The sequence below is a fragment of the Pseudophryne corroboree genome, chromosome 1, assembly GCF_028390025.1.
Source record: "Pseudophryne corroboree isolate aPseCor3 chromosome 1, aPseCor3.hap2, whole genome shotgun sequence".
NCBI lineage: Eukaryota > Metazoa > Chordata > Amphibia > Anura > Myobatrachidae > Pseudophryne > Pseudophryne corroboree.
The window spans coordinates 967,390,466-967,401,704 of record NC_086444.1 but is presented as its reverse complement, the minus strand read 5'-3'; positions in this window follow the sequence as shown (position 1 = coordinate 967,401,704).

Genomic DNA, 11,239 nt, shown 5'->3' with positions numbered 1-11,239 from the left:
GTCCTTGCAGTTTCTGCCATTGCCCTCCTGCTTCTTGTGTCGCCCTGTCTGTTTACGTGGGCGACTGCCGTGATGTTTTTCCCACTGGATCAATACCGGCTGACCTTGAAGCAGAGGTCTTGCTAAGCTTAGAGCATTATAAATTTACCCTTAGCTCCAGTATATTTATGTGGAGAAAAGTCTCCATACTTGATCACACTCCCTGGAAATTTTTCCCTTGTGTGACTGCTCCCCAGCCTCTCAGGCTGGGCTCCGTGGTTACCAGCATCCAATCCTGAATGCCGAATCTGCGGCCCTCTAGAAGATGAGCACTCTATAACCACCACAGGAGAGACACCCTTGTCCTTGGATATTGGGTTATCCGCTGATGCATCTGAAGATGCGATCCGGACCATTTGTCCAGCAGATCCCACTGAAAAGTTCTTACGTGAAATCTGCCGAATGGAATTTCTTCGTAGGAAGCCACCATTTTTACCAGGACCCTTGTGCAATGATGCACTGTTTTTAGGAGGTTCCTGACTTGCTCGGATAACTCCCTGGCTTTCTCTTCCGGGAGAAACACCTTTTTCTGGACTGTGTCCAGAATCATCCCTAGGCACAGCAGACGTGTCGTCGGGATCAGCTGCGATTTTGGAATATTTAGAATCCACCCGTGCTGATTGTAGCAGTATCCGAGATAGTGCTACTCCGACCTCCAACTGTTCCCTGGACTATGCCCCTATCAGGAGATCGTCCAAGTAAGGGATAATTTAGACGCCTTTTCTTCGAAGAAGAATCATCAATTCGGCCATTACCTTGGTAAAGACCCCGGGGTGCCGTGGACAATCCAAACGGCAGCGTCTGAAACTGATAGTGACAGTTCTGCACCACGAACCTGAGGTACCCTTAGTGAGAAGGGCAAATTTGGGACATAGAGGTAAGCATCCCTGATGTCCCGGGACACTATATAGTCCCCTTCTTCCTGGTTCGTTATCACTGCTCTGAGTGACTTCATCTTAATTTGAACCTTTGTAAGTGTTCAAAAAAAAATTTTTAGAATAAGTCTCACCTAGCCTTCTGGCTTCAGTACCACAATATAGTGTGGAATAATACCCCTTTTCTGTAGTAGGAGGGGTAATTTAATTGTCACCTGCTGGGAATACAGCTTGTGAATTTTTTCCCATACTACCTCCTTGTCGGAGGGAGACTTGGTAAAGCAGACTTCAGGAGCCTGCGAAGGGGAAACGTCTCGACATTCCCATCTGTACCCCCGGGATACTACTTGTAGGATCCAGGGGTCCTGTACGGTCTCAGCGCCATGCTGAGAACTTGTCAGACGCGGTGAAACGCTTCTGTTCCTGGGAATAGGCTGCCTGCTGCAGTCTTCTTCCCTTTCCTCTATCCCTGGGCAGATATGATCTTATAGGGACGAGAGGACTGAGGCTGAAAAGACGGTGTCTTTTTCTGCAGAGATGTGACTTAGGGTAAAAAACGGTGGATTTTCCAGCAGTTGCCGTGACCACCAGGTCCGAAGGACCGACCCCAAACAAGTCCTCTTCCTTTATACGGCCATACTGTGCCGTTTGGAATCTGCATCACCTGACCACTGTCGTGTCCATAACATCTTCTGGCAGTTATGGACATCGCGTTTATTCATGATGCCAGAGTGCAAATATCCCTCTGTGCATCTCGCATATATAGAAATGCTCTACAGTCAATAAAATACTGTCCCTGTCAAGGGTATCAATATTTTTAGTCAGGGAATCCGACCAAGCCACCCTAGCTCTGCACATCCAGGCTGAGGCGATCGCTGGCCGCAGTATAACACCAGTATGTGTGTATATACTTTTTATTATATTTTCCAGCCTTGTCAGCTGGTCCTTGAGGACGGCCCTATCTATAGACGGTACCGCCACTTGTTTTGATAAGCGTGTGAGCGCCTTATCCACCTTAAGGGGTGTTTCCCAACGCGCCCTAACTTCTGGCGGGAAAGGGTATACCGCCCATAATTTTCTATCGGGGGGAACCCACGCATCATCACACACTTTATTTAATTTATCTGATTCAGGAAAAACTATGGTAGTTTTTTCACATCCCACATAATACCCTCTTTTGTGGTACTTGTAGTATCAGAAATACGTAACACCTCCTTCATTGCCTTTAACGTGTGGCCCTAATAAGGAATACGTTTGTTTATTCACCGTCGACACTGGATTCAGTGTCCCTGTCTGTGTCTGTGTCGACCGACTAAAGTAAACGGGCGTTTTAAAAACCCTTGACGGTGTTTTTGAGACGTCTGGACCGTACTAATTGTTTGTCGGCCGTCTCATGTCGTCAACCGACCTTGCAGCGTGTTGACATTATCACGTAATTTCCTAAATAAGCCATCCATTCCGGTGTCGACTCCCTAGAGAGTGACATCACCATTACAGGCAATTGCTCCGCCTCCTCACCAACATCGTCCTCCTACCTGTCGACACACACGTACCGACACACAGCACACACACAGGGAATGCTCTGATAGAGGACAGGACCCACTAGCCCTTTGGAGAGACAGAGGGAGAGTTTGCCAGCACACACCAAAAACGCTATAATTATATAGGGACAACCTTATATAAGTGTTTTCCCTTATAGCATCTTAATATATATATAAGCATATCGCCAAATTAGTGCCCCCCCTCTCTGTTTTAACCCTGTTTCTGTAGTGCAGTGCAGGGGAGAGCCTGGGAGCCTTCCCTCCAGCCTTTCTGTGAGGGAAAATGGCGTTGTGTGCTGAGGAGATAGGCCCCGCCCCTTTTTCGGCGGCCTCGTCTCCCGCTCTTAACGGATTCTGGCAGGGGTTAAATATCTCCATATAGCCTCCGGAGGCTATATGTGAGGTATTTTTAGCCAAAATAGGTATTCATTTGCCTCCCAGGGCGCCCCCCTCCCAGCGCCCTGCACCCTCAGTGACTGCCGTGTGAAGTGTGCTGAGAGGAAAATGGCGCACAGCTGCAGTGCTGTGCGCTACCTTTAGAAGACTGAGGAGTCTTCTGCCGCCGATTCTGGACCTCTTCTTACTTCAGCATCTGCAAGGGGGCCGGCGGCAAGGCTCCGGTGACCATCCAGGCTGTACCTGTGATCGTCCCTCTGGAGCTGATGTCCAGTAGCCAAGAAGCCAATCCATCCTGCACGCAGGTGAGTTCACTTCTTCTCCCCTAAGTCCCTCGTTGCAGTGATCCTGTTGCCAGCAGGACTCACTGTAAAATAAAAAACCTAAGCTAAACTTTCCTAAGCAGCTCTTTAGGAGAGCCACCTAGATTGCACCCTTCTCGGCCGGGCACAAAATCTAACTGGCTTGGAGGAGGGTCATAGGGGGAGGAGCCAGTGCACACCACCTGATCCTAAAGCTTTACTTTTTGTGCCCTGTCTCCTGCGGAGCCGCTATTCCCCATGGTCCTTTCAGGAACCCCAGCATCCACTAGGACGATAGAGAAACATTACTAACCAATCAGCTCCAAACACAGCTTGTAAAATGGCAATTAGGAGTGGTTGGTTGGTACACATTATGTCTCTCCATTGTTTCTCTCTTCAAGCTTTGATACGTCTCCCACTTAAATTTGTATTTAACCAAATACTAAGTAGTGCTTTGTACTGTATATCCGGATACTTGAATCGATGGGTTGCACCAAGGATGGCATTGAAAGAAATTTCCTCCCTGCGAGTTTCGTCTGCCATTGAAACTCTGCTAGGTAGGATTTGAGGTGGTGTCTTTAACTACAGGAGAGCAATCATTAGCAGCAAAGCACCTGATGTACAGTTACACAGCTAAGGGGGGCGGAGCCAGGTAGCACTGAGGATCAACTGTCATTTTCTTGACACAATAAAGCAATAGAGATCATTATCTGCATTAAAAAAGACCCTTTAACAGCAAAGTATCATATGTTTTGTTTTCCTTTTAAATATTAATTTTATTTTTAAAGGTATTTTTAACATCCATTTTCAAATCTCAGCAGCGTAAAAGAGATTTAATATTGTGTTATAGTCAGATAAGTATGTCAGCTGTATCAGTATTGTGCATGGAGGGCAGATGTGTCAAAGTCTGGAGAGAGAGTACCAGCCAATCAGCTCCTGTCATTTTTCAAACACAGCGTGTAAAATGCAGTTAGGAGCTAATTGGTTGGTCCTTTATCTCACTCCAAGCTTTGATACCTCTCCCCCAGAGAGTGAATTGGCAGAAAACATATCATTTGATGATGATGTTGATGAGTTTTAAACTGTATAATCCTGAAGAAAGATATTGTAATTCTGTCCTACATGAATTAATATGGACATACATTATTAGAATTATGCACATTAAATGTTATAGATATTAAAGTTGTAATAACTATATACTGTGCTGCGTAATCAAGTATTGTTGTGTTTTGTTGCCAGGTGTGTTAGACGTAATAGTGTGTGTAGGTTAGACAATATTTTACATAGGTCAAATGGCCCAAATCGTTTTATTGCATTGAGTACAGCAAAAGCTAAAAATAGCCCTGTTTGGAGTGAAAGACGTTTATTTCATCATGATTTTGAGGTTGTTCACATTAAATATATTATTCTTCCTCAATTTCCAGTATGTTGTCTGGTTTTTATTTTTACAATGTTTTTACTTTAGATCATATATACCTACTCTCCTAGCACAATACAACCAATAGGGATTGGGTGGCTGGCACCTCTTCTTGCGGGCAAGGCATTCTTACAACTTTAAGTAAGAGTAGTGCATGTGCCATTTATATATTTTATGGCTTGAACAGCGAGAGCATTGCATGCACGGTTTGCTGATGGAGAGGGAATTGAGAAGATCTCCCAGGGATGGTATAGAGCATCACTGTGAAAAAGCGACAGTAGTTTACTCGTCAACAAAAAATATGTCAAAGTTCAGATGGAGCTCTTTTGGGAAATAGCTTATACTGGCCCCCTCTGCTGTCCAGGTGAAGCCCGGTGTTAGTCGGCGAGAGGCAAGCTGACAAGGCCCGGAAGTGGAGTGATGCTGACCCTTGCGGAAAAGGCCCAACTCAGGTTGTCCTCTCTTGTGCCTGACAAGGTCGGCCAGATCTGGTAAGTCTCCAATGGGCACAAGTGTTTGTAACATTTCCCCTAGTCCACCAGGGTGTTGTATCCCTTGTTAAATGGGCATTAGGCCCGCAGCACATAGAGTATTAAGCCCTGTTATTTTTTCATAATAGTCGGGTACTAGGAACTTTTCAGCGAACAAGTGTTATACCTGTGCTATTTTTCCCAATAGATGATCATACGGCATCACCCCTATTGTAAATCGGTCATTAAGTGGGGGTGGCTAAACATTTTTAAAAGCAACGTGAATGCACTTACAGGTGAAAACTGGCATCAAAGGACATTGCACTAGCAATGACCTTTTTACCTTATTCAGCAGCAGCAGCAGCGCATTCCGCTTCTTACCTTTGTGCGAGTGCCTGGTGCTCACATCTTTCTTGTTCCCTAGAGAGTCCTCTGAACCGGGACCGTTCACCAAAGTTTAGCAGCCTACGGAAGAAAGAAATGCGAAGAAGTTATATGGGTGCTCAAGTAAGATAATTGAAATCTCATTTCTACTTGTACTGTATACCTATCACTAGCACACAGGACAAATATCTACTTTAACGTCTGCTTTGTGGCACTTGCTCAACATTGCGCACAGCCCAACAATTTAACCAGAAAAAGAATCTGTTAATTGTTACGGCGTGAGATGCGCTATATTAATCTGTATATCTATACATATATCCATAAGCCCAGTGGTGGGATTCAGCCGGTTCGCACCAGTTCTACAGAACCGATACCTAATGTACTATCGGTTCTGCAGAACCGTTTGCTGGCCTGCTGAATTCCACCACTGACCCACTGATACAACCCGGGCGCCTGCTGTTAATTTTTATTACTTTTTTTGTCCACCGCAGCTTGCCCTGGCCTGGACAATGATTATAAATTAATATAATGGCTGCCTGCCTGGCTTTGCTCTTCTGGGCTGGGCAGGGCTCGCCAGGCTGTCAGTCAGCCTGTGTAAGCCCCACCCTGCCTCCCTTGTTGTTGGCAAGGATTGGCTCCCCCTGCACACGTGTTCTGAACTTCTGTGCAGAGGAGAGGACTTAGAGGCGGAGCCACCATCAGCCATCACGCGGCAGCGGACGGTGCGCAGAAGGGCAGCCTGGAAGACAACAACTTACAACAAGTCGTCGTCACTTGGGACGGAGTCGGGACTCGGGAGTGCCAGAGCGGGGACAGACAGACGTGCGGCACGGGCACAATTTACACTGTTCAGCCAGTTCCTATCGGCCCGGCGGCCGCGGCCGTGACATCACATCAGCATCTGAGGTGGAGACTGCGGCACAGACAGAAGAGCAGAGCAGAGACAGGCAGCCCGGGAGTACGGACAGTACTGGGTCACCGACCGTCGGCATCTGGGTGAGTTATGCTGCTGTGCTGAGCCTGTCACTGTAGTGTCTAATGTGGCAAGGGAGGGGCCGGGCGGGCCCGCCGGGGGCATCAAAATGGCGCAGTTATGCAGTATGAAGAAGGAGGGGAGGGAGGCTGCTGCTAGCTTGCCGAGGATGAGTAGCTCAGGGGCTGCCAGGCAGCTGCACAATGCTGTTGGTGTTGGGGAGAGACTGAGAGAGGAGCCAGTATGGCTGGACTCGGTTGCTGGGCTGGCCAGAGAGGAGAGGAGCCATTATTAGCCTGCAGTGGTGGAGGAGGGAGGGGGGCATCAAAATTGCGCAGTATGAAGAAGGAGGGGAGACTGCCAGGAAGGGCCCCTGACTGAGGTGCTGAGGGAGATGGGAGTCAGAGAGGCTGCATTTTGGTAATGGCGCTTTACAGAGAATATTTGAACATTCACATTGGGGCAGATCAATGTATTAAGCCTGGTGCCTGGTGAAGAGATAAAGTGGACAAAAAGTGAGATAAAATGGAAGGAGATAACGCACCAGCCAATCAGCTCCCAACTGTAATTTTTCAAACACAGCTGATTGGCGGTTGAATTATCTCCTTACACTTTATCACCACTTTATCTCATCACCGTGCTTAATACACCTGCCCCATTGTTTGTATCCTAGTTGTATGGATGTACAGTACCATTCTTCATGCTGCCATGGGACCATGATTTCTGTACTTAGGGTGAGACTGAGATTTATGCTTCTACTTACATGTCCATAAATAAATGTTGTTATTATTATATTTTAAAAGATTTTTTTTTTACGTAGCCCTTGAAACTAAGGATGAAAAGGCAACACAGTTTGACAGATTTTTTTCAATAAGAAAACAAAGTCAGATTCTTCTGTTGTATCAGAATTGGCCTTGGAAGGTTCAACACAGTCACTAGCACAACCAATCCAGCCTGAAGAAAGCAGCACATCAATTGAAATAGAAAATCACAACAACTCCAATATTGTAAATAGTCTTCTTGAATGCTGGTCAGTGCAACAATATAAAAATTTTAAAGAAAAATATGAAGGACTGGGAATTTCTAACAAAAAGTTAGGTTGTGAGTATTGTGCAAAATATGATTTCATAAAAGAGAAAAGTGTTCATGCGTCAAAAGAGTGGAAAGGTTTTCAGATTGAGGCATCAGGGAAAAACAGAATGGTACAACAAGCTTCTCTAAGGAAAAAAATGAAAGAACATTTTTCATCAAAGGCTCATAACATTTGTAAAGACAACTTCAAAATACGTGAGCAGGATACTATAACAAACGTAGTAGATACAATGAATAAAAATATTTCAGTACTACTTGTAGAGTATTTAATACAGTTTACAGCCTGTCAAAAAGATGTAAACCATTTTCAGACATAGAAGATGAGATTGAACTGCAAATGAAAAATGGATTAGATATGGGAATAGGATTGCATTCACGTAAAACTGCTGTGAAAATAGTTGATTTTATTGCAAAGGAAATTAAAAAAGAAATATTTACTAAAATTACTGAAAATGATAAGAAAATATGTTTGATTATTGACGAAGCTTCAACGATATCTTGCAAACCAGTTATACTTTTCTTAAAAGTTGAGGACTCAGTTTCATCTCCAACAATTTTTGTTGAGCTAGTTGAATTGGAAAAACAAGATGCAGAGACAATATGTTCTTTAGTAATGGAAAGTTTAAATAAAGTTGGGCTTACTAAGAACTACTTACAAAAAAATTTAATAGGATTTTGCTCTGATGGTGCAAGTGTTATGCTTGGGAGAAAATCTGGAGTGAACACTAGGATAACAAAAGACTTTCCAAACATAATAATATGGCACTGTTTAAACCATCGCCTCCAACTTGTTTTAGATGACTCAATAAAGGAAATAAAGCAAGTAAATCATTTCAAAATATTCATTGATAAGATATATACTATTTTTCATCAATCCAATAAGAACCAGATTGAATTTACCAAAATATCCGAACAACTTGGAATTGAAATTATAAAGATTGGTAGAGTTTTGGACCAAGATGGGCTGCCTGTAGTTTAAGGTCAACCCTAGCTGTGTGGCGCGCTTATCCTGCGCTACATCACTATTTTTCTTCAAATGCAAAGTACTTGGGTATGGCTACCCGTCTTAAAAATATATATTTTTTCACTGATTTGGCATTGATGATTGATATTTTAAACGAAATTTCTCTGCTTTCCAATGCACTGCAAGCAAGAAAAACAGACATAATAAAGGCTGAAAAACTTGTGATACGATCAATTAAAGCATTTGAAATGCTTGAAAAAGAAAAGGGTCCATACGAAAAAAAAGTTAATGAATTAATTACTTCAGAAAGCTACAAAAATATAGATTTTGTAGAAAATCATCGATTTGTTGGCCTTCCTCAGGAAACACTTTTAGAAGGCATTGTAACGAATTTGAAAAAAAGATTAATGGATTGTGGACATTTAAAAGCAAGTTGTAGCAAATTTTATGATAGTAATACATTACAATTTCTCACTTTCTTGTAGCCAGATTACTGGAATATTGAAGAAGTAATAGTTCCATGGAAAGCAGCTGAAGAGCAATTGCATGTATTTAATACATATTTCAATTACCAAATTGATATTAATGAGTATCGAGATTTTGTGGAAAATGTTTTAAAAATCTACCAGAACTATTCAATTCCTGAAAGTGTTCAAAGAGCTAAAAATATTGTCAGAACAATTGCTGTAAGTTCAGCAGAAGCAGAAAGGGGTTTTTCAAAGATGAACATTATATGTTCTGAGAAGAGAAGTCGCCTAACTGTTTCCAATATATCAAACATAATGATTATCAGTCTAATCGGCCTACCGCTAAAGGAATGGAATTCTACTCCTACAGTGCAAAGATGGTTAAGGGTAAATCACACAGCTGATGATGCTCGGATAAAAGCAAAGAAAATTGCAAGTGAGGACGCCAATCAAACAGCAATATGGAAATATCTTCAATAACTGTTTGTCAGGTATTTAATATTAAAAATCTTCCTTTAAACATAATCTAGTTGTCTGTACCTCTTTTACTGTTCTTATTGCAGTATTTAATGCGTGAATTATTAAACTACCTTTCGGTATATCTTTTGGTATAGTTAAAATGGTCATTAGGACATAGAACCTGTTGTTAATTTATTTGAATCCCACCACTGCATAAGCCCCCTTACCAACATGACCATGAACGAAGAATGGCACGTGCGTTGCTTGGATATTATCTGTCTTGACCAGCAGCAAAAGAGTTACAAGCGCTGTATATGCAGATGGAGAAAGAATCGTGGATACCTCCCGAGGATGAGCATCGCAGCGGAAGAGAGGTGCTGCCAGGCAGAAAGCGGTGCTGGATAAGAGACAGGAAATTTGCGTGGGAAAGCGTGACCATGCCAAAGTCCAGATAGCGAGGGAGCTTTTTTCGTGAAAGAGCATATACCATCCTCCTTGATGTCCAGGCGAAGCCCGGTGTAGAGGCAATCAGATGGCGAGAGGCAAGCTGATGAGGCCCAGCAGTGGAGCCCTGCTGACAAGGTCAGTGGTGGACGACCCTCCCGGGCCCGCCGAGGTCGGGCGGATCCGATAAGGCTCTTGTAGAGCACAAGTGGTACTTACATTCCCCCCCCCCTTGTTAGGTGATCATTAAGCCTTATTATTTGACACATGCGTTAGTCGGGTAAAGGGCCCCTTTTGCTAACAGGTGTTATACCTGCACCAGGAAAGTGGTTATTAGTCCCAGTACGGGACCCTAAGGCATTGCCCCTACAGTAAATAGGTAATTAAACGGGGGTGCGCTAGCCTTTTTTTAAAGCAATGTCAGCTTTGTCGCACTTTGCTCAACATTGCGCACAGCCCAACAATTTAAACAGAAAAAAGCATCTGTTAATTGCTGCGACAGGCGATGCTCTATCTAGTTTATATATATATATATATATATATATATATATACATATATATACATCCGTAAGCCCATCCTACCACCAGGAAGAGGTGAAGAGGGAATTGGGTGGGTAGAACCTCTTCTTGGGGGCAGCAGGGCAGAAGAGACAGGAGTTTCCACATGGGGAAGCATGACACCAAAGTCCAGATGGTGAGGGAGCTTTTTTTTGTGACAGAGCTTATTCCGTCCCCATTGCTGCCTAGGTGGAGCCCGATCTAGAGGCAAGTGGATGGCGAGAAGCAAACTGATGAGGCCAAGCAGTTGAGCAGTTCTGACACGGCCGGCGCTGGACGTCCCGTCCCATGCCCACATACCAGCCGTGGTCAGGCAGACAGGCTACAGTAAAGCACAGGTGTTACTTACATTCCCCCTTTCCCACCAGGGTATTGTACCCCTTGTTAGATGAGCATTAAGCCCTATTATTTGACGCACGTGTTAGTCGGGTATTAGGCCCCTTTCACAAATGGGTGTTATACCTGCACCAGGGAAGTGGTTATTAGTTCCAGTACTTGACCCTTAGGCATCGCTCCTATAACAAATAGGTCATTAAGAGTGGGACCTTTGAAAAGGCTGCAGGTTCTGCAGCAAAACGCGTCAGGTTTACACTTCAGATCACCATTGCCAACTGGAAGCTGCATGGGCTACACCCGGACCTTTAGTGGACTTTGAAATAATCAACAGATGATTGGGCAAACAGCATCCGCCCACTGGTGATACCCGCTTTCTCCACTCAGCATTGAGGATTCCGCAAACTGGTGAGGATTTAGAATCCCAAAGACTATAGCCGCTTAAAGGGACGCTATCCAGAGGACTCCTTTCCTCCAGCGGCAACCACTGTGGTAATTATAGCGTGAATGAAAAAGGTTTAGACC